Here is a 24,587-nt window from a genome sequence, read left to right on the forward strand (position 1 = left end):
GAAGAAGCTCTGATAGAAGTCAAAGTATAATTTCAAATTATTTATTAAATGATTATTATTATTATTCAAATGTAAGTATAGAAATATATGTACAAAGTATACAAGTAACTCAAAATGTTGCCTGTGAACTCCACTGGGCTGAAAAGATCTCCTCCTCAAACAAGGCAACCTTTAAAAGAGTGAGAGGGAGAGACAAAGAGAGAAAGGTGAGAATGATAATTGATGGAGTTAAATGATCACAGTACTGTTCCAGTATCTTCAATTGAGAACAATGTAGAGAGATAGTTGCATGTATTTGATACTTACTTAGTAATAAAGGCTGCATGGCCCTCTGGATACCCTCAACAATAATGGCATCTCCTGAGAGAGAGAGAGAGAGAGAGAGAGAGAGAGAGAGAGAGAGAGAGAGAGAGAGAGAGAGAGAGAAAGAGAGAGATAGAGAGGGGGGGGAGAGAGATGAGACATGATCAATGATAAGTCATACATGATTAAATGACAGATTCAGATGATCAGAGTTGCATGAATTGTATACTTACTTACTGGAAAAAGGCTGCATGGACCTCTGAATACCCTCATCAACAATGGCATCCTGAGTGAGAAAGAGGGAGGAAGAGAGATGAGACACGATAAGTGAGATAAACTATAGATTCAGATAGTAACAATATCTTCTAGAAAATGTAAGTAGTTGCATAGATTGTAAACTCACTACTTACATAAAAAAGGATGCCTGGGAAGTCCACTCCAGTTAAAAGCAAAGTGCTTCTTTTCAAACAAATGAGGGCAACCTTTGATAGAGAGGGAGAAAAGGGGAGACAGAGAGAAAGGTGAGACTGAGACATTATAATTGATTGAGTTGATCACAGTACTGGTAATTACATGATCATAATACCTTTATCTTTACTGGAAAAGGCTGCATGACCCTCTGGATACCCTCAACAATAATATCCTGACAGAGAAAGAGGGGGGGGGTGAGAGAAAGATGAGACATGATCAATGATCATTTTTAAATTATAAATGATTAAATGACAGATTCTAGAAAATATAAAAACATAGTTGCATGTATTGTATACTTACTTAGTGGAAAAGGCTGCATGGCCCTCTGAATACCCTCATCAACAATGGACAATGAACCACACCCGGGCATCCTTTGAGAGACAGGGGAGGGGGGGTAATAATGAGTTACATGATCACACTATCTTCAGTCTAAAAAGCTGCTACATTATTATGAATAATTTTATAATAATAACAATTTCATATCAACTTACTATGAGTTTCCTCAGTAGCTTACTCTTCTCTGACACTTTGTCAATGACAGTGTCTGTGTCCAATTTGCTCTTATTATTATTTAGCATGTTATCTTGGTCTCACATGTGATCCTCAATCAATATTATAGTGTGTGCATAACAGTAGTAATGTACTAGCAGGGTCCAAAACGAACTTTTTTAACCTAGCCCCTTAGTAACAGTCCTGAAAGGAGCTAGGCTTACCAGTCAACTAGCTGGTAAATTATCCATTACCAATAGATTTTTAGCAGCCAGCCATTGGCTAGTAAATGGCTAGGGTTAATTTTGGACCATGGCCACACACAGCTAACGTTAGCCTGCTCCTCTTTTTCTTCGAAGATATAACGTTAAGTAGCCCAGCAGCAGCAACACTGCTAGGCTAGGCCAGAATAGATAACGTTAGTAAAAGCGCTAGTGCTAATTGCCAAGCTAACGTGCTAACGTTAGCACTACTAGTACTGACGTTATCTGGCTGGCCTAGACAAACAGTGTTAACGCAGTGTTGTTGCAGCATCCGCCTCAAGACTTTTAATCTTTTTAGCTCGTAATTTCTCTGCGCCCCCCTTGCGCTTTGGTTTACTATACTTGTCCTTATCCATCTTTCTCCATCCACTGACTTTTGGCTCTCTAACGGCCCACGCAAATGACACCTGGAACCAACAGAGGGAGGGGTGGGGCCTACATATGATTACGCCAGCCCAGTGTCAGTATAGAAAATGGACCAATGGGCCGCTGTCCCTGCTCTATGGGCCGTTCGTTAGCCCCCAAAGAAAAAAAAAAATATATTTTTTTTTAGATCGGCCCACAAGTAGGTCCGGCCCACCTGGCATTTGCCCGGTACGCCACATGGCCAGTCCAGCCGTGACTCAACATGACTTTGTTTGTTCCTCTTCTTCCATGTGCTAAACCACGAGTGATAAGCCTCAGGCACCAACTCATCAGCTTTTAAAACTGCTTCCTTAACTTTCACAAAAGTGAGACCAGGATCTGCACCTCTAGCACAATAAGCCTCCAGGGGTTCACCAGTTAGGACATATTGAAACAAATTCCGGTTAGAGACTGCCAGTCGTTCAAACAATGAAAAAAATATGTCTGGATCCTGCTCATTAAACTTAGGCAACAGTCGACAACTCTTACCAACATCAAAAGAGTTAGGCAGAACCATAGAGAAACAGGACCAGGTAACGTAGCCTCACCGCTAAGCTTACCATCTTTAATCAAACCTCAGAGCAACACTGCATGCGCAACGGACCATCCTCCCCCGCCCCTGCAATCAGAAGTGCTTTTGTAACCACAGGAGGTGGGGTAACATCCCCCCACACATGCCCACCAGCCGGATCATTTCCTGAAGCCATGGTCACCCCTTCAACAGCCAGCGCGGCACGCACCCCAACAACAACCTCTCCCTGCACCAGGTCTGAATGAAGCACCAGGGTATGAAGAGGCACTAACAAGGCACTTAACCCCATCCCCCAGATCAGGACACTCTCCCCCGTATGTGACTCATGGGAAAAGGGCAACACCGACTCCAGCATGAAAGAACAGTATGCACCAGTATCTCTCAATATTCTAACGGAGACCTTCCTATCCTAACCAGCCAACGACACAGCCCTCAGTAATGAAAGAACAGTATGCACCAGTATCTCTCAATATTCTAACGGGGACCTTCCTATCCTAACCAGCCAACGACACAGCCCTCAGTAATGAAAGAACAGTATGCACCAGTATCTCTCAATATTCTAACGGAGACCTTCCTATTCTAATCAGCCAACGACACAGCCCTCAGTAATGAAAGGAGAAAAGGCACCACCTGAGGGGCACACATTAGGTAGCCCCCGGTCAACAGGCAGGAACACAGGGGTAGACAACAAAGTCAAAGTCAATTTTATTTATAATTTATGTTCATTCAAGCAAGTGTAGCACACAGTGCTTTACAGAATAAATAAAAACATAACAAAAGTAAAATAAGAAAATAAAACAGCATGGAACATATATGGTAAAAGAGAAATAGAACATGAGAAACATTTAAAAAATAAAATAATAATATATTAAAATTGAGCAACTGCATGATGAAAGTGAAATTAAAAAGGTATGTCTTAAGATCTCGCTTAAAAGTTCCCACAGTTTCAGACATTCGTAGGTTTTCCGGCAGGGTATTCCAAAGGCAGGGGGCATAAAAACTGCCTCCCTCATGTCTTTTGGGCCTGGCTCCAGGCATATGGTTAAAAGTTCAGTGCCAGAGGTCCTCAGGTACTAGGGATGGGTTTCGGGAACTGGTATTTTTTATACCGGTATGTCATTGGGTCAGTACCGAAATATCAATAAGCTTATGGACAAACGGTGCTGCTATCGGTAGGCAATTTAACACATTCGTTTCATAAATCACCCAATGCAGCTGGCACCGGCTCCTTATCATGACAAAGCTGCTGGTGACAGGCGATGGGGAGGGCACATGCGTCACCTGTCAGAGCGGCTAGTCGAGCTGCGTTGCGCGGATGTTTGAACAGCTTGGAACTGCTTGCCTGTTTAGAGATTGTTGGTGGGGAGGGTTTGTAGGTCTGGTATCCTTGAGGCATGTCCTCTCGGGGTGGCGGGTGGGGGGGGTAGTTCGGGGAAGAGGGGTAGATCGTTGGATGGTAGGGGACCGGGAAGTGGAGGTCCGCCCGAAGTGAAACTGCTTAGACGAGAGTCGGTGGATAGGGACGGGTGGCAGCTGATTATCAGGTTCAAGGATGGATTGGGTGGGTCCGTGAAGGTGTCCAAGGATCTCACCCAGAAAATCGGTTCGATCTTGCACGCCAGGTCTTTGTCCGATGGCAATCTGTTGGTTTTCTGTAAAACGGAGGCCCAGAGGAAGAAAGGATTGGCGATGTCAACGCTGCTCGGGAGACAGGTGGAGTGCGTGGTTCCGGGTAGTGTATCTGGCCGTGGGTTGCAGGGGGTGATATATGGGGTGGATGTGGAGGTAACTGACGACGAGATCATGCAGTATCTCAAGGGGGCGGAGTTTGTAGGGGTTCGGAGGTTTGGGACTGTGCGTGGGGGGGTAAGGCAGGCTAGCACGGCCGTGTTGGTCTCCTTTGCGGAGGAGGCTTTACCGGAGCGGGCTAGCCTGGGGTTTGTGTCCTATTTGGTCAAGCCCTACCAGCGCCCTCCCTTGCGCTGTTATAAGTGTCAGAGGTATGGTCATGTTGCTGCGGTCTGTAGGGGGGTGAGGAGGTGCGGCCGGTGTGGGGGGGAGCATGAGCTGGGGGAGTGTGTGAGCGAGGTGGTTAAGTGTTGTAACTGCGGTGGGGCTCATGCAGTGTTAATTTCGTTGATGAGAACTATGACGAAAACTATTCGTCAATGACATTTTTTGGGTTATCGTCACGAGAAATACGAAATAAAAATTAATGTATGATGACAAAAACTATGACTATATCTATTCACATTTTCGTCTAAAAACTAGACTAAAATGGTTATGGAGGGACGTATGGGAAAAGTTCAAATCAGAATGTCGAGGTTCGGGATGTGCGCAGTTGGATCATGGATGTATTAATAGAATGAGTTGGATGCAACCTACAGGTAGCCTGTTGTTTGTAGGCCTACATTTGAATAGTACCGTTGCTACAGCCGGCGGGAAGTCAACTAACAGCATACGACTGCTGCGCCTGAACTGTTCAGTAAATGACCACAGTTCAGAAATGTCTTTGTCAACGTTCGCACACACCGGGAGAAAGAGGAGAGCAGACATCTGGATAAACTTCATATTTGATGCAAAGGAAAACAAAACCATTTGTAAACCGTGTGGGGTGAAAATTACTGGCAACAATACAACAAACTTAAAGCGACATTTGGAGAACAGTCATCCCGAAATTCACGAGAAGGTAAGCACCCCCCCACCCCCGGCTAACGTTACTGTATTAGCTAAACCCAAGCTGGTGTGTTTCTGAAATACTTCAAATACAATACAATCTAAAAGAAACCAGTGCTTCACGTAGGTTTGTGGCGGGGGAGAACTGAAGTGTCTGATCATTGCAACGCTAACGTTAGTGGCTAGCTAATGTTAGGCACAGGTTAGCTAGCAACAAGTGGGGCTATGCTTGTGGCGGCTGTCGGGGGTATCTAGCGTTAGCTAGTCTGGGTAAGATAGCTAAGAAACTACTGCTGCTGTCTAATGTTATACTGTAGCTAGATGGATAAGACACGAACAGTTAGCTACATGGCGCCGCCATAGCCCCTCTCCTCCGGTGTGACGTTAGCTAGCCTGTGCCTGATGTTAGCTAGCCTGTGCCTGATGTTAGCTAGCCTGACTAGCCAACTAGTGCTGACATGATAATGTTATAGCTTGCTATATCAGGCAAAAAACACAGTTAGCATCAGACTGGGGGAGAGGAATGCTTCATTATGAAACTGTCTGACAGAAGCAGCCACGCTTCTGTCAGTCTGCCCCAGGGTAGCTGTAGCTATGTATCTTACCACCACCGGTATGACTGTGTCTGAATGAATACTGGACTCTGTAAAGCGCTCTGGGTTTCATGAAGGGCGCTATATAAATCCAACTTGATTGATTGATTGAACTAAGCCTGTTAAATTTGAGTTGTCTAAATCTATGGTAGATTTTGTCGACTAAAATCGTAATGATATTTAGTCAACTAAAACTAGACTAAAACTAAAACAAGTCAGATGACTAAAATATGACTAAAACTAAATGGCATTTTAGTCAAAAGACTATGACTAAAACAAAATCATAATTTGCTGTCAAAATTAACACTGGGCTCATGTGACGGCTTTCCGTGGGTGTGGGCTTCATGTGAGGGCTCAGCAGGTGGAACGGGTGAGGAATGAGGGGAAGATGTCGTATGCTGAGGCGGTCAGGAAGGTGGCTGCGGCGGAGGTAGGGGGGGTGGTAGCGGGGGAGGGGGCGGGTAGGCCTGTCCAAGGGGGTGTGGCGGTCCCGGCAGGCTCATTGGTAGTGGACTGGAATGCTTTTCTGGCATTTTTGGTGGAGGTGTTGTGGGCTGCTAAGCAGGTGTCGAGGTCGACTGATATTAGGGGGGCGGTGGCGAAGGTGGCGGAGCGGTTTCTGGGCATCGTGGTGCCCCCAGAGCGTCTGCAGATTGGTGTTCATGGTGGGATGCCCTCGGGTGGGGGGAGGGGGGAGGTAGGGGCGGGTCTGTCTTGGAGTCAGCAGAGTGTGGGTGATGAGGGGATGGGGGTGGGTTGATGGATAGGTTCCATGTTCTCCAGTGGAACGCCCGGAGTCTGATTGCTAATAGCCAGGAGTTTAAGAAATTTGTAAGTTATTTTAAGGAGAAGCCTGAGCTGGTATGTGTTCAGGAGACGTGGCTGAAGCCTTGTCTTGATTTTGTTCTTCCTGGGTATGAGTGTGAGCGGCTGGATCGGGTGGATAGGTTGGGTGTTGGGTGTGCAATATTTGTTAGGACTGGGGTGCAGTATCAGAGGGTGGTCCTATTAGCACGGGTTTGGAGTATGTGGCGGTGCGTGTGTGGGGGAAGCAGGGGCCGTTGTCGGTGGTAAATTTGTACAACCCTTGTCTGCAGTTGGAGAGTTGGTGGGGGTGATGGTGGTGGGGTCCCCTGTGTTGTAAATGGGGGACTTCAATGCACATAACCCGTTGTGGGGTAGCAGGGGTATGGACCGTAATGGGGTGGTTGTAGAGGAGTTAAGCGGGATTGTTGGAGGAGGTATTGTGGGACGCTGGGAGCGGAAACCTCGGTGGGGGAGGTGTGGGCTGCGGTCTGGCGCATGTCGGGGGTTGGTAGGCGTAGGGCTATGCCAGTATTGGAGGAGGGGGGTGTGGTGGCTGTGTGTGATGCCCAGAAGCCAGCATGTGTGTCCGGACGTTTCAGGAAGTCCATAGTCTAGAGAATGTGAGGGTAGATGGAGTTAGGAGGAGGGAGTAGGTGTTGAGGGGGCAGCGGGTTAAGTTGGAGGTGAGTGGGGATAATGGGGACCCCTGTACTCTGTTCTTCACCATGGGGGAGCTGCATAGGGCTATACGGCATGGGGGCAGGTCGGCTCCAGGAAAGGATGGGCTGGGGTATGAGGTGTTTCAGCACCTGGGGGATGTGGTGTTGGAAGAGGTTTAGTCCCTCATTAATGCGGTGTTGGCGGAGGGGGTCCTCCCGGCGGCATGGAAGCAGGCAGTGGTTATCCCCATCCTGAAGCCAGGGAAGGAGGCTACGCGGCCTGGGTCGTATAGGCTGATTGCCCTGACAGCGGTCTTGTGTAAGATTATGGAAAGGATGGTGACTGACCGGTTGGTGTACAAGCTGGAGAGGGGTGGTTGGTTTACACCAGTCCAGAGTGGCTTTAGGGTGGGGAGGAGTACTATGGACGCGGTTCCGGCTCTTGACCTGGATATCAGGAAGGCCATGGCGTGTAAGGAGTGCCTGGTGGCAGTGTCCCTGGACATTGAGAGGGCCTATGACATGTTGTGGAAGGAGGGGCTTCTTGTGAAGTTGTATGATGCGGGGGTCAGGGGGCGCATGTTGAACTGGATTGGGGCATTTCTGAGGGACCGGGAGATTCAGTTTAGGATTGGGGGGCGTTGTCTGGTGAGGTGGGGATTGAGAATGGCACCCCGCAGGGGAGTGTGATCAGCCCGGTGCTCTTTAATGTCATGGTGAATGATATGTTCCAGGGGGTGGGGCCAGGGGTGGGATGTTCCCTGTTTGCGGATGCTGGGGCGGTTTGGAAGCGGGGGGGGAATGTTGGGTTTGTGATGAGGAAGATGCAGGAGGTTCTGGGGCAGGTGGAGGAGTGGGCAGGGAGGTGGGGGTTTAGGTTGTCGGTGGAGAAGTCCAAGATGGTGGTGTTTGGGCACAAGCGGAAGGGGGGAGGGCTGGGGTTGTCCCTGTATGGGCAGCCACTGGAGAGGGTTAAGGTATTTCAGTTTCTGGGGGTGTACTTTGATGAGAGGCTGACCTGGAGGGTGCATGTGGATAGAACGGTGGAGAGGTGTGAGAAGGTGGTGAATGTGTTGAGGTGCCTTGCGGGGAGTGATTGGGGGGCTGTCAGGGGGACTATGCTTATGGTGTATCAGGCTTTGATCCGGTCTGTCCTGGACTATGGTAGCCTCGCGTATGGGAGTGCGGCACCGACTACCTTGGCAAGGTTGGATGTGGTGCAGGCGAAGGCGCTGAGGGTGTGCTGTGGGGCGTTTTGCATGACGGCCATCCTGGCTTTGTTGGTTGAGGTGAGGAGAGGTTGCGGAGAGTTAAGCTGGCTCTGCATTATATTGCGAAGGTTGTTGGCCAGGGGCCTGGTCACCCAGGGAAGGCGTTGGTGGAGGGGTGCTGGGAGTGGGGGAGTAGTAGGAGGGAAGTGGAGCTTTGTGAACCAGGTCTGGATGGAGGAGGCGGGGCTTGGCCTGGGTGTGGTGGCGCCGGTGGTGGTCTGGCCGTGTGTGCCCCCGTGGCTCTTGCCTACGCCGGAGGTCTCTCTGCTGGGGTCGGTGAGGGTGGGGGGAGGGGGTGAGGGCCCCGATGGGCTGGGAAAGTTTGCGGAGTGTGTGGGCGGCGCATTTTCAGATCTTCACAGATGGTTCGGTGGACCCCCGGAGTGGGAAGGCTGGTTTTGCCATCCATATTCCCCAGTTGCGTTTTACCAAGGGCAGGCGGCTGCCTGATGGGCTGTCGATGTTCACTGCTGAGGTGATGGCACTGGTGTGGGCGCCGGACTGGGTCGAGCATGCGCGCCCGCAGCGGGTGGTTGTGTGTTCCGACTCAGCGGCTGCTCTGGGGGGCCTGAGCGAGGTTCACGGGTTAGGCCCGATCTCATCCTTGAACTGGTGATGGCTCTGTACAGGGTGGAGAGGGTGGGGTGTAGGGTGGGGTTTATGTGGGTCCCGGCTCATGTGGGGGTGGAGGGGAATGAGGCTGTGGATGCAGCTGCTAAGGGGGCTTTAGGGCAGGAGGTGGTAGAGGTGGGGGTGGATCTGGGGGTAGCTGAGTGGAGAGGTAGGATACGGGGGGTGCTGATGGAGAGGTGGCAGGCTGAGTGGGAGGTAGAGGCGAGAGGGAGGCATTTCCATGGGATCCAGGGGAGTGTTAGGGGGGAGAGGGGCGCCCAGGGAAGGAGTAGAAGGGAACAGGTCATGATGACCAGGCTTCGGCTTGGTCATTGTGGCCTGGGACCTGGCCCGGATGGGGAAACATGTGGATGGTCTGTGAAGCTGTGGGGGGAGGGAGACGGTGAGGCATGTCATGTTGGAGTGCGGGAGGTACAGGAGGGAGAGGGCAGATATGTATGCTCATGTAGTGAGGGTGGGGGAGCCAGTTGTGTCTCTGAGGGTCCTTTTGGGCCATGGGAGTCACCAGTATGAGGTGGGGAGGGCGGTGGCAAGCTTTATGTTCGCTACTGGCCTACATCTTAGGGTGTGAGGGTCTGGGAGGGGTGTAGTACCGTGTCTGGCCAGGGAAAGGCAGTAAAACGCCACGTCGGCGTCTAGCCTGCCAGAAATCAAATGAAGAAGAAGAAGACAGGCGATGACGTTGCATTGTTATTGTTTGCCTCTCTCTAGTACAGTAGGCCACTTGAGAAAGTAGGCATGGCAGACAGGGCAAAACGGTACTTTGCCAAATCTACCGACGGTGCTAAATGCAATTTATGTAAAAAGTCAGTTGTGTCCAAAGGGGGTAGCACCAGTAACACGTTTCACATTCGGTAAATTCGGTGAAGCAGTGCAGTGTGTTTGACTGCTTTAGTGAAGCAACTAATGCTAACGCTGGTGGCTCCGATAGAAATGCTGCAGTAGCAGATGAGCCAGGCTAAAGATGCAGGTAACACTCATTATCATTAATATTAATAAGACTGCACACTGTTTCTCCTACCATTGCCTTGGAGGCAGCCTGCCCCATAAAAGGGACCTTCCCCCTCCTGAATAACCCCCCAGAAATGAATGCCAACAATCATGGACTTTTAGATCGCTAACATTTTTAAGCATACGTCAATGGAGTTTAACATAGCGGAAATTAGCATCGCGATTAGCGGACCTCTTCTGACTGGGAGTGAGAGATGATGAAATGAACATATTGTGTTGGTTGCTGTTCCTAGCTACATAGGTAATGTAGCCACAATTTAGTCTGTGTCTTCTGGTGTTAGTTAACTTACTGTTAACAGCTAATGATATTTCCACAGCCCTTAACCCCAGTTACCACCCCCTTCCAGAGGCACATTATCAGACACCCTCATACTTGCTTGGCTTGCAGTTGAAAAGAGAAACATCATAGGCATAGGTGAGCTTGCCAGTGTGTCAAAGGTAGCCATAAGCAGCGATGGCTGGACAAGTATCACACAGGATCACTATATAACAGTGACAGTCCACTAAGTCCGAAAGTGGTAGGGTAGTATCGATAAGAGTATTGTTAAGTATCGGTATCGATAACAATACCCCTCCCTATTTGTTTATCGCCATTGACTACTGTACATATTTTTTCAAAACTAAGGTCCAATGGGACGGCTTTTCCTGCTTCCGCTTAGGCACTCTATTACAACCACCACTGGGAACAAATCCCCCATGTGAGCCACGATCAACTGGGTTTGCATTAGGCTCCCTACCAGGCCCAAACCTCCCACATGAGCCACGATTCCCATCATACGAGTCATACTCCGACTGAGACCCCTTATCATGCTGGACCGGACCCCAGAGTCCGTCCCCCTATGAGGAAACTCCTCACGAGCGCAGGGTTCACCAAAACTGACTTCATGAGTCAGTACATGTTAATCTGCTAGTGCAGCCACCTCCATCACAGTTGTCACCTTGCGCTCTATTATAAAAGTAGCAATACGACCAGGCACCGAGTCAGTAAACTGCTCCAACATGATCAGGTTACATAACCTCTCAAAAGTGAAAACATCTAATGCTGAACGCCAGCGATTGAAGTGGGCCAACAACTCCTAGGAAAACTTTAATTTACATGTATTTATTCATCAGGGACAAACACATTAATCAGCCACAGGGTAAATGTGCCAGTGCCAAACTCAACATGACTTTGTTTGTTCCTCTTCTTCCATGTGCTAAACCGTGAGTGATAAGCCTCAGGTACCAACTCATCAGCTTGAATGCCAACAATCGTGGACTTTTAGATTGCTGTACCTAGCTACATAAGTAATGTAGCCACAGTTTAGTCTGTGTCTTCTCATGTTAGTAACTGTAACTATTAACAGTTAGTTGTTACAGTAGTGATATGACCACAGCCCTTAACCCCAGTTACCACCTGTGATGGTTCGGTGTGGGACCCAGGCGCAACAGGAATGGAGGAGGCAAGGAACGGTTAAGCCCGGAGGGGCGATTTAATAAGGTAACACAAAGGGGGAGCCACAAAAAGGGATGCCACAAAATATAAGGGGAGAGAAAAAATAGGAGCCACCAAACTGCCACTAAACAATAAAAATGTTCTTGGCTCAAGGGAGCCATAGGGATCCGGAGGTGGAGCAGGGTGAGGGCTCTGCTAGCTGGTACAACACAGCAGAGGGGGTCCGGGATACTGGAGAGACGAGGAGGAGAGGCAGGGTGAGTGATAGTAATCACGAGCAGGGAACGAGAAAGCACTACAAAAACACAGGTAAGTATAATCGTAGGCTAGGCTATACTTTACCACATATGTTATGGTAAGATCTGGCGATGAGTGGAGTGTAGACCAGGTTCTTGTAGGGGTTGAAGGTGATTGCAGAACGAGGGACAGGTGTGGTGATGATGAATGGGAAACCGGTGAGTAGAGCCGCGCCCGCGTCATCGTCGGAGACGAGCGCGCCGTTCTTGTCGTTGCGCACGGGCCGATGTGCTGGGCATGTCGGGATCCGACTCTTCGTCACCGGAGTGGGAGGAGACTGCCGAGTCCGCGGAGCTGGCCGGAGATGGGGAACGCCCGGTAGTGGGGGGAAACTCCGGAGAGCCAGAGCATCGCATGCCTGGGCCGATGCGACGTGCGGTAGAGCGCGTAGGACGCCCCGAGCGTGCAGCGGGCCCAGAGGGGAGAGAGGGAGGCGGTTGTGGAGGCGAGGGCATGCGAGCCGTAACAGGACCCCCCCCCCCCGAGGGGAGCCACCTGGCGACCGACCGGGGGCGTCAGGATGGGCCCGGTAGAAGTCCCGGAGGAGAGACGGGTCCATAATGAGCTGCCTGGAGATCCAGCTGCACTCCTCGGTGCCGTACCCCTCCCAATCCACCAGGTATTTGAACCCCCGACCCCGGCGGCGCACCTTCAGCAGCCGCCGAACCGTCCACTGGGGATGCCCGTCGACCATCTGGGGAGGCGGAGGAGCTGGGGCAGAAGGCATGAGGGGACTCGAGGAGACAGGTTTGATCTTGGATACATGGAACACAGGGTGTACCCGCATGGAAGCAGGGAGCTTAAGACGTACCGCAGCCGGGTTCAGGACACGGTCGATCTCGAAGGGCCCAACGAAGCGCGGAGCCAGCTTCCTGGAGGGGACCTGGAGCGGAAGGTCAGCGGTGGAGAGGTAGACTCGTTGACCGGGCCGGTACGCCGGAGCAGGAGTGCGGCGGCGGTTGGCCCCGCGGCAGGAGCGCTCGTTGGAGCGGAGCAGGGCCCTGCGGACCTCCCTCCAGACACGGCGACAGCGGCGGAGGTGGGCCTGGACGGAGGGGACGGAGGCCTCCGACTCCTGGAGAGAGAACAGCGGGGGCTGGTACCCGAGGGATGACTCGAACGGAGACCTGCCAGTGGCAGCGCTGGTCAGGGCATTGAGGGAGTATTCGACCCAGGGCAGGTCCTTGCTCCAGGAGGTGGGGTGGAGAGCCGACACACAGCGGAGAGCGGACTCCAGGCTCTGGTTGGCCCGTTCGGCCTGGCCGTTGGTCTGCGGGTGGTAGCCAGAGGAGAGGCTGATGGTGGCGCCTATCTCCCTGCAGAAGGCCCTCCAGACCTGGGAGGTGAATTGAGGCCCACGGTCTGAGACAATGTCTCCGGGGAGACCGTGGAGCCGGTAGACGTGCTGGACGAGGAGCTCAGCTGTCTCCGCAGAGGACGGGAGCTTGGGGAGCGCCAGCAGATGGACCGCCTTGGAGAACCGGTCCACCACGGTGAGAATGACCGTGTTGCCCCTGGAGGGGGGAAGACCGGTGATGAAGTCCAGGGCGATGTGGGACCAGGGACGGCTGGGGACCGGGAGAGGACGCAGGAGGCCAGCCGGGGGCTGGTGGGACGCCTTGCTGCGGGAGCAGACGGGACAGGCGACAACAAACTCCCGGACGTCGGACCTCATGGAGGGCCACCAGAACCGTCGGCTCAGGAAGGAGAGGGTGCGGTGAACCCCGGGATGGCACGCAAACTGGCTGGCATGGCCCCACTGGAGCACCCGGGACCGGACCGAGTCAGGCACGAAGAGCCGGCGAGGAGGGACGTTGGCCGGACTGGGTTGGGCGCGTTGGGCCTGCCTCACCACTGCCTCGATGTTCATGGTGACCACCCCTATGACACGCGAGGCCGGCAGGATGGTCTCAGGCTCCGCGGGGGGCGCCTCGGGCGCGTGGAGGCGGGACAGCGCGTCGGCCTTGGCGTTGCGGGACCCGGGCCGGAAGGTGAGGGTAAAATCGAACCTCCCGAGGAACTGTGACCACCGCGCCTGGCGGGAGTTGAGGCGCTTGGCCGCCCGGATGAAGGTCAGGTTCTTGTGGTCTGACCAGACGAGGGTGGTGTGTTCCGCGCCCTCAAGCCAGTGGCGCCACTCCTCCAAGGCCCCCACCACCGCCAATAACTCCCTGTTCCCGATGTCATAATTCACCTCAGCTGGGGTGAACCGGCGGGAGAGGAAGGCACAGGGGTGCAACTTCTGGTCCTCCACTGACCGCTGGGACAGAACAGCAGCGATGCCTGTGTCCGATGCGTCCACCTCGACCACGAACTGCCTGGAGGGGTCAGGATGGAGAAGGACCGGGGCGGTGGTGAAGCGCTCCTTGAGCGCGGAGAAGGCGGCGCTGGCAGCCGGTGTCCAGACGAACGGACGCAGGGATGAGGTGAGGTGGGTGAGGGGAGCTGCTACCCGGCTGTAGTCCCGTATGAAACGGCGGTAAAAGTTAGCGAAGCCAAGGAAGCTCTGAAGTTGCCTCCGGGTCGTGGGTTGAGGCCATTCGACCACGGTCTTGATTTTGCGGGGGTCGGGTCGCGTCAGGCCTCCCTCCACAATGAGCCCCAGGAACTCGACTGATGAGGAGTGAAAGGTGCACTTCTCCGCCTTAATGTACAGGCGGTTCTCCCGGAGACGCTGGATGACCATGCGGACGTGTTGGACGTGCTCCTCAGCGCTCCTGGAGAATACCAGGATGTCGTCCAGGTAGAGGACCACAAAAACGTCCAGCATGTCCCTGAGCACGTCGTTCATAAGCGCCTGGAAGACGGCGGGGGCGTTGGTGAGGCCGAAGGGCATGACAAGGTACTCGTAGTGGCCACGGGAGGTCTTGAAGGCGGTCTTCCATTCGTCCCCCTCACGGATACGCACCAGATGATACGCCTTCATGAGGTCCAACTTGGTGAAGATGGTGGCACTGATGAGGGGTTCAAAGTTGGAACTCATGAGGGGGAGTGGGTATTTGTTTTTCACCGTGATGTTGTTGAGCAGCCTGTAGTCGATGCACGGCCTCAGATCTCCTCCCTTCTTCTTTACGAAGAAGAACCCCGCTGCCACCTGGGATCGAGATGGTCGGATGAGACCCTCGGCCAAGCACTCGGAGATGTAGGTGTCCATGGCTGCTTTCTCCGGGAGGGAGAGGTTATAGAGACGACTGGCTGGGAGAGGGGCGCCAGGGTCGAGCTCGATGGCGCAGTCGTAGGGTCGATGAGGGGGGAGTGTGCGGGCGCGCTCCTTACTGAAGGCCTCCCCGAGGTCGTGGTACATCAAAGGGACCGTGGAGAGGTCAGGAGGAGCGGGACGGGGCCGGTCAACCCGAGTGGAGGTCTGAGCAGCTCGGAGGCAGCGGGCGTGGCAGGTGGTGCTCCAGCTGAGGATGCGCCCCGAGCTCCAGCAGACATGAGGGGTGTGGAGTTCCAGCCAGGGCCTCCCTAGGATGAATGGAGCGTCGGGAGAGTGGATGACGAAGGGGCGGACGTCCTCCACGTGGTTACCCGAGACTGTGAGGGTGAGGGGCAGGGTCCGGTGCGTAATGGGGCCCATGGGATGGCCATCCAGAGCGAAAGCCGAGAGGGGCTTCTCCAGAGGGGAGAGAGGGAGCGCCGCTTTGTGGGCGAACTGGACGTCCACGAAGCTCTCGTCGGCACCGGAGTCGATGAGGGCAGGAACGGAGAGCGTGTGCCCCTGCCAGGCGAGGGTGACAGTGAACCTGGCGGCACGGGTCCGGGATTGGGGATGGATGAGCCGGCTTACTCGGTACCCCCTGGCGAGTGAGCCTACTCTTTTTGCCGCCCTGGGAGGTGCAGAGGGACAGGAGTCGACGGCGTGCGCTGGGCTAGCGCAGTATATGCACAGTCCGTTCAGTCTCCGGCGCTCACGCTCTGCAGGGGTCAGTCGGGTCCGGCCCAGTTGCATGGGTTCCTCTCCAGCGGTGTTTGGGGGGGCGAGGGAGGCCGGGGCAGGCCGAGAGAGACCGGTAGAGGGAGGCGGAGACGGTCTGGGTGCGCTGTGGTGTTGGTGCGCCCGCTCGCGCCTGCGTTCCCGGTGGCGCTCGTCTATGGCTATGGAGAGGGAGACGAGTTGGTTCAGGGTCGCTGGTTTGTCTCTTCCAGCCAGGCTGTCCTTCATGGCGTCCCCCAGACCCCGTCGGAAGGCGCTGTACAGGGCAGACTCGTTCCAGGAGCAACGGGCAGCGAGGATGCGGAACTCCGTGGCGTAGTCCGCTACTGAACTGGAACCCTGGGTAAGGGCGGAGAGAGCAGCGTCCGCGTCCTGTCCGTGGACGTCGTGGTCAAACACGGTCCTGAATTCTGTCACGAAGGCAGTGTAGTCCCGCATGTAGGCAGCTGCGCCCTCGCGACCCGCCATGACCCAACGGCGAGCCCGTCCCGTGGTGAGGTTGGCGATGTAGGCTATACGAGCAGACGCAGTGGAGTACATGCTTGGCTGGAGATCAAACACATACTCACACTGCATGAGGAACTCCCGGCAGAGGGTGAATGTCCCGTCGTAGGGGGCCGGGGAGGCGAGATGGGGCTCCCGGTTTGGTGGAGCGGTGGGGTTCAGGAACGGAGCCAGGCGGGCACTGAGCGCGGTGACCTGGTCGGACAGGGTGCTGACCAGAGTAGCGAGGCCCCTCAGTCGCTCGTCCTGGGCTTGCTGTTGGGCGGATACCTGTTGCAGTTGCTCAGCTTGGGTCTGTTGGAGGGCTTGGAGTAGTCCGGGAGGTGCAGGTCTCTCCTCCATGTTGGCTGGGTCCAAACTGGCCAGATCTTACTGTGATGGTTCGGTGTGGGACCCAGGCGCAACAGGAATGGAGGAGGCAAGGAACGGTTAAGCCCGGAGGGGCGATTTAATAAGGTAACACAAAGGGGGAGCCACAAAAAGGGATGCCACAAAATATAAGGGGAGAGAAAAAATAGGAGCCACTAAACAATAAAAAATGTTCTTGGCTCAAGGGAGCCAGAGGGATCCGGAGGTGGAGCAGGGTGAGGGCTCTGCTAGCTGGTACAACACAGCAGAGGGGGTCCGGGATACTGGAGAGACGAGGAGGAGAGGTAGGGTGAGTGATAGTAATCACGAGCAGGGAACGAGAAAGCACTACAAAAACACAGGTAAGTATAATCGTAGGCTAGGCTATACTTTACCACATATGTTATGGTAAGATCTGGCGATGAGTGGAGTGTAGACCAGGTTCTTGTAGGGGTTGAAGGTGATTGCAGAACGAGGGACAGGTGTGGTGATGATGAATGGGAAACCGGTGAGTAGAGCCGCGCCCGCGTCATCGTCGGAGACGAGCGCGCCGTTCTTGTCGTTGCGCACGGGCCGATGTGCTGGGCATGTCGGGATCCGACTCTTCGTCACCGGAGTGGGAGGAGACTGCCGAGTCCGCGGAGCTGGCCGGAGATGGGGAACGCCCGGTAGTGGGGGGAAACTCCGGAGAGCCAGAGCATCGCATGCCTGGGCCGATGCGACGTGCGGTAGAGCGCGTAGGACGCCCCGAGCGTGCAGCGGGCCCAGAGGGGAGAGAGGGAGGCGGTTGTGGAGGCAAGGGCATGCGAGCCGTAACACCACCCCCCTTTCAAAGGCACATTATCAGACACCCTCATACTTGCTTGGCTTGCAGTTGAAAAGAGAAACATCATAGGCATAGGTGAGCTTGCCAATGTGTCAAAGGTAGCCATAAGCAGCAATGGCTGGACAAGTATCACACAGGATCACTATATAACAGTGACAGTCCACTAAGTAAATGAAGGCCAACTGAGACAGAAACATCGAGCCAGGCAGGGTATGAGTCCCAAAGTGGTAGGGTAGTATCGATAAGAGTGTTATTAAGTATCGGTATCGATAAGCAGTATCGGTATCGATACCGGTATGGATAAAATCCTAACAATACACCTCCGTATCAGGGTATCAGTATATCACCTACTTAGTGTATATTGTAAAAGCTTGCCTGACATGTATTCAGGTGCATGACTAAGGAGTGCTTTGTAAACTAATAACAGTATATTAAAATCTATTCTAAAACTGAAAGGTAATAGTGTAGTGATTATAAAACTACACTGGCACAAGGGCTGCGAGACCAACAGCCTCCACCTTCCCACTCATATGGCCCCATTTACCCCTTAAAAACAAGACACTTAGCTTTCCAGTGACCAGGCTCAGACCTCCCACGTGAGCCACGATCCCCATCATACGAGTCATACGAGTCATGCTCCGACTGAGACCCCTCGTCACGCTGGACCGGACCCCAGAGTCCGTCCCCCTATGAGGAAACTCAAAATGTATTTGTTTATCGCCATTGACTACCGTACATATTTTTTCAAAATTAAGGTCCCATAGGACAGCTCTTCCTGCTTCCGCTTAGGCACGCTATTACAACCACCACTGGGAAAAAATCCGGCATGTGAGCCACGATCAACTGGGTTTGCATTAGGCTCCCTACCAGGCCCAAACCTCCCACATGAGCCACGATCCCCATCATACGAGTCATACTCCGACTGAGACCCCTTATCATGCTGGACTGAACCCCAGAGTCTGCCTCCCTATGAGGAAACTCCTCACGAGCGCAGGGTTCACCAAAACTGACTTCATGAGTCAGTACATGTTAATCTGCTAGTGCAGCCACCTCCATCACAGTTGTCACCTTGCGCTCTCTTATAAAAGTAGCAATACGACCAGGCACCGAGTCAGTAAACTGCTCCAACATGATCAGGTTACATAACCTCTCAAAAGTGAAAACATCTAATGCTGAACGCCAGCGATTGAAGTGGGCCAACAACTCCTAGGGAAACTTTAATTTACATGTATTTATTCATCAGGGACAAACACATTAATCAGCCACAGGATAAATGTGCCAGTGCCAAACTCAACATGACTTTGTTTGTTCCTCTTCTTCCATGTGCTAAACCGTGAGTGATAAGCCTCAGGTACCAACTAATCAGCTTGAATGCCAACAATCGTGGACTTTTAGATTGCTTTACCTAGCTACATAAGTAATGTAGCCACAGTTTAGTCTGTGTCTTCTGATGTTAGTAACTGTAACTATTAACAGTTAGTTGTTACAGTAGTGATATGACCACAGCCCTTAACCCCAGTTACCACCCCCCTTTCAAAGGCACATTATCAGACACCCTCATACTTGCTTGGCTTGCAGTTGAAAAGAGAAACATCATAGGCATAGGTGAGCTTGCCAGTGTGTCAAAGGTAGCCATAAGCAGCAATGGCTGGACAAGTATCACACAGGATCACTACAGTATATAACAGTGACAGTCCACTAAGTAAATGAAGGCCAACTGAGACAGAAACATCGAGCCAGGCAGGGTATGAGTCCCAAAGTGGTAGGGTAGTATCGATAAGAGTGTTATTAAGTATCGGTATCGATAAGCAGTATCGGTATCGATACCGGTATGGATAAAATCCTAACAATACCCCTCCCTATCAGGGACCTACTTAGTGTATATTGTAAAAGCTTGCCTGACATGTATTCAGGTGCATGACTAAGGAGTGCTTTGTAAACTAATAACAGTATATTAAAATCTATTCTAAAACTGAAAGGTAATAGTGTAGTGATTATAAAACCACACTGGCACAAGGGCTGCGAGACCAACAGCCTCCACCTTCCCACTCATATGGCCCCATTTACCCCTTAAAAACAAGACACTTAGCTTTCCAGTGACCAGGCTCAGACCTCCCACGTGAGCCACGATCCCCATCATACGAGTCATGCTCCGACTGAGACCCCTCGTCACGCTGGACAAGACCCCAGAGTCCGTCCCCCTATGAGGAAACTCAAAATGTATTTGTTTATCGCCATTGACTACCGTACATATTTTTTCAAAATTAAGGTCCCATAGGACAGCTCTTCCTGCTTCCGCTTAGGCACGCTATTACAACCACCACTGGGAACAAATCCGGCATGTGAGCCACGATCAACTGGGTTTGCATTAGGCTCCCTACCAGGCCCAAACCTCCCACATGAGCCACGATCCCCATCATACGAGTCATACTCCGACTGAGACCCCTTATCATGCTGGACTGGACCCCAGAGTCTGCCTCCCTATGAGGAAACTCCTCACGAGCGCAGGGTTCACCAAAACTGACTTCATGAGTCAGTACATGTTAATCTGCTAGTGCAGCCACCTCCATCACAGTTGTCACCTTGCGCTCTCTTATAAAAGTAGCAATACGACCAGGCACCGAGTCAGTAAACTGCTCCAACATGATCAGGTTACATAACCTCTCAAAAGTGAAAACATCTAATGCTGAACGCCAGCGATTGAAGTGGGCCAACAACTCCTAGGGAAACTTTAATTTACATGTATTTATTCATCAGGGACAAACACATTAATCAGCCACAGGATAAATGTGCCAGTGCCAAACTCAACATGACTTTGTTTGTTCCTCTTCTTCCATGTGCTAAACCGTGAGTGATAAGCCTCAGGTACCAACTGATCAGCTTGAATGCCAACAATCGTGGACTTTTAGATTGCTTTACCTAGCTACATAAGTAATGTAGCCACAGTTTAGTCTGTGTCTTCTGATGTTAGTAACTGTAACTATTAACAGTTAGTTGTTACAGTAGTGATATGACCACAGCCCTTAACCCCAGTTACCACCCCCCTTTCAAAGGCACATTATCAGACACCCTCATACTTGCTTGGCTTGCAGTTGAAAAGAGAAACATCATAGGCATAGGTGAGCTTGCCAGTGTGTCAAAGGTAGCCATAAGCAGCAATGGCTGGACAAGTATCACACAGGATCACTACAGTATATAACAGTGACAGTCCACTAAGTAAATGAAGGCCAACTGAGACAGAAACATCGAGCCAGGCAGGGTATGAGTCCCAAAGTGGTAGGGTAGTATCGATAAGAGTGTTATTAAGTATCGGTATCGATAAGCAGTATCGGTATCGATACCGGTATGGATAAAATCCTAACAATACCCCTCCCTATCAGGGACCTACTTAGTGTATATTGTAAAAGCTTGCCTGACATGTATTCAGGTGCATGACTAAGGAGTGCTTTGTAAACTAATAACAGTATATTAAAATCTATTCTAAAACTGAAAGGTAATAGTGTAGTGATTATAAAACTACACTGGCACAAGGGCTGCGAGACCAACAGCCTCCACCTTCCCACTCATATGGCCCCATTTACCCCTTAAAAACAAGACACTTAGCTTTCCAGTGACCAGGCTCAGACCTCCCACGTGAGCCACGATCCCCATCATACGAGTCATACGAGTCATGCTCCGACTGAGACCCCTCGTCACCCTGGACCGGACCCCAGAGTCCGTCCCCCTATGAGGAAACTCAAAATGTATTTGTTTATTGCCATTGACTACTGTACATATTTTTTCAAAATTAAGGTCCCATAGGACAGCTCTTCCTGCTTCCGCTTAGGCACACTATTACAACCACCACTGGGAACAAATCCGGCATGTGAGCCACGATCAACTGGGTTTGCATTAGGCTCCCTACCAGGCCCAAACCTCCCACATGAGCCACGATCCCCATCATACGAGTCATGCTCCGACTGAGACCCCTTATCATGCTGGACTGGACCCCAGAGTCTGCCTCCCTATGAGGAAACTCCTCACGAGCGCAGGGTTCACCAAAACTGACTTCATGAGTCAGTACATGTTAATCTGCTAGTGCAGCCACCTCCATCACAGTTGTCACCTTGCGCTCACTTATAAAAGTAGCAATACGACCAGGCACCGAATCAGTAAACTGCTCCAACATGATCAGGTTACACAACCTCTCACAAGTGGAAACATCTAACGCCAGCGATTGAAGTGGGTCAACAACTCCTAGGGCAACTCCTCGCTATATAAGTGCAGTCCATTTACCATTTAGGGAAACTTTAATTTACATGTATTTATTCATCAGGGACAAACACATTAATCAGCCACAGGTTAAATGTGCCAGTGCCAAACTCAACATGACTTTGTTTGTTCCTCTTCTTCCATGTGCTAAACCCGATCGATAAGCCTCAGGTACCAACTCATCAGCTTGAATGCCAACAATCGTGGACTTTTAGATCACTAACGTTTTTAGCATACGTCAATGGAGTTTAACATAGCGGAAATTAGCATCATGATTAGCGGACATTTTCTGACTGGGAGTGAGAGATGATGAAATGAACATATTTTTGGTTGCTGTACCTAGCTACATAAGTAATGTAGCCACAGTTTAGTCTATGTCTTCTGATGTTAGTAACTGTTACTATTAACAGTTAGTTGTTACAGTAGTGATATGACCACAGCCCTTAACCCCAGTTACCACCCCCCTTCCAGAGGCACATTATCAGATACCCTCATACTTGCTTGGCTTGCAGTTGAAAAGAGAAACATCATAGGCATAGGTGAGCTTGCCAGTGTGTCAAAGGTAGCCATAAGCAGCGATGGCTGGACAAGTATCACACAGGATCACTATATAACAGTGACAGTCCACTAAGTAAATGAAGGCCAACTGAGACAGAAACATCGAGCCAGGCAGGGTATGAGTCCCAAAGTGGTAGGGTAGTATCGATAAGAGTGTTGTTAAGTATCGGTATCGATAAGCAGTATCGGAATCGATACCGGTATCGATAAAATCCTAACAATACCCCTCCCTATCAGGGACCTACTTAGTGTATATCATAAAAGCTTGCCTGACATGTATTCAGGTGCATGACTAAGGAGTGCTTTGTAAACTAATAACAGTATATTAAAATCTATTATAAAACTGAAAGGTAATAGTGTAGTGATTATAAAACTACACTGGCACAAGGGCTGCGAGACCAACAGCCTCCACCTTCCCACTCATATGCCCCCATTTACCCCTTAAAAACAAGACACTTAGCTTTCCAGTGACCAGGCTCAGACCTCCCACGTGAGCCACGATCCCCATCATACGAGTCATACGAGTCATGCTCCGACTGAGACCCCTCGTCACGCTGGACCGGACCCCAGAGTCCGTCCCCCTATGAGGAAACTCAAAATTTATTTGTTTATCGCCATTGACTACCGTACATATTTTTTCAAAATTAAGGTCCCATAGGACAGCTCTTCCTGCTTCCGCTTAGGCACTCTATTACAACCACCACTGGGAACAAATCCCCCATGTGAGCCACGATCAACTGGGTTTGAAGGGTTTGAAACTCAGTTACTTTTGAAAGAAGCAACTAGTAACTGCAACTAGTAACTAGGGCTGCTCGATTATGGCAAAAATCATAATCATGATTATTTTTATTGATATTGAGATCCCGATTATTCAACACAATTATTCATTGTTTTGTTTTTTTCATCAAAAGTTTTGACATTTTCTTAACAAATCAAATTATACATTGACTTCGATAACAATTAATTTATTAAATGTTGACAGTGGCTTTTCTTTTTAACAATGTTCTTTGGATTAGATACATGTCTCCCATGGGAGACAAAAAGTGAACCTTGATAAATAAATAAATTAATAAAAGTGCCAAAACTGATAAATAAAGAAGCTTGAAAGCACCGCCACCACCACAGAAGAAGACTACCTCGGAAAAATAATTTCACTAGGACAGAACGTGTCTAAATAAGTTATTTAATGGTAGCGCCGAGGCTTCAAAACCCAGCATTTGTTAAAATAGACCGTTTTGCTTAGGTAAGTTAAGTTTCATCTTTAACTGACACTTGTAAATATGAGCGCCTCTCCTAAATAGGCCGACACCGATTTATTTTGACTGCTTAGTGAATGGACCAGCAAAGGACTGTTGTCTGGCATGAGCGAGCGGAATGCGACAACGGGACTGAGAAGGGCTACTTTGAGGGGCAGCTACGACTGCGTAGCAAATTTTACACACCGTGTCAACTTGGTCCAAATCTGTCTCCGCGAACCCATAGTGTTTCCACACCACTGACGTTGTTTTAGCTCTCTTGTCCACCTCTCTTTCTGCTGCCATAATCTTCTTCTTGTTGTGTTTTGTACGAGAGGAGCATGCGTGCGCCTCGCTTGACAACTCGTCTCGCTTTGAACTACAGTGTTTGTTTTGGGGCTTTGGGGGAGGGGTCAAGCACAGTATAGCTCTGCAGTGTAGGGTGCACTTGATTTGTGCTAAATCGTTTTATGGCGATTATTTTGTTTTAATGATCGTTGACAGCCCAAATCTTAATCTAGATTTAAATCCGATTAATCGAGCAGCCCTACTAGTAACTAGTTTTCAGTAACTTGACCAACACTACACATATATGATATACAAATAAAGGAGCTGTGTTCAAATCACATGGAAAATAAGATGACCAAATAACGAGTTGTTATTCCTAACAAGTGGTAGTTGAGCTTTAACAATCCCCACAGGAACTTCCAAATACCAACTGCTTGCATCAATGAAAGCCTGATTTGAGCTGTGTGACATGCATCATGGGAGGAGATATTTATCAGTATGTCTTTATAACAGACATGTCTCATGGATACATGAGTTAGGGATAGTGGAGCTTTGGCACAGTGGTTAAGAGTGTCAGACCAGTAATTAATTGAAAGGTCTCTGTGCCACTGAGCTATCGACCCCCAGGGGTGCGGGACATGCTGGTAGACCCTGTGCTTGACTCAACCCAACCCAAAAAGACAATGATCTCTTGGTGATATTATAATACAGAACAAAATCTATATTTTATTTTAATATATTTGATTTAAAATAAACTACTAACATTATATAAAAAAAAAAAAGTAAAACATAATT

At 50.7% G+C, this 24,587-nt stretch overlaps 1 long non-coding RNA gene across 1 annotated transcript; it reads right to left on the reverse strand.

Annotated features, from left to right (window-relative positions):
- Positions 1-321: 321 nt before the first annotated feature.
- Positions 322-23,815, reverse strand: LOC311318095. The gene is made up of 6 exons (XR_014630790.1): positions 23,712-23,815; positions 1,075-1,145; positions 890-946; positions 714-785; positions 537-589; positions 322-360 (listed from the first exon to the last, which is right to left on the reverse strand). It is a non-coding gene; the product is annotated as an uncharacterized lncRNA (long non-coding RNA).
- Between the last annotated feature and the right edge of the window lie 772 nt (positions 23,816-24,587).

The sequence above is a fragment of the Borostomias antarcticus genome (assembly GCF_949987555.1).
Source record: "Borostomias antarcticus genome assembly, chromosome: 14".
NCBI lineage: Eukaryota > Metazoa > Chordata > Actinopteri > Stomiiformes > Stomiidae > Borostomias > Borostomias antarcticus.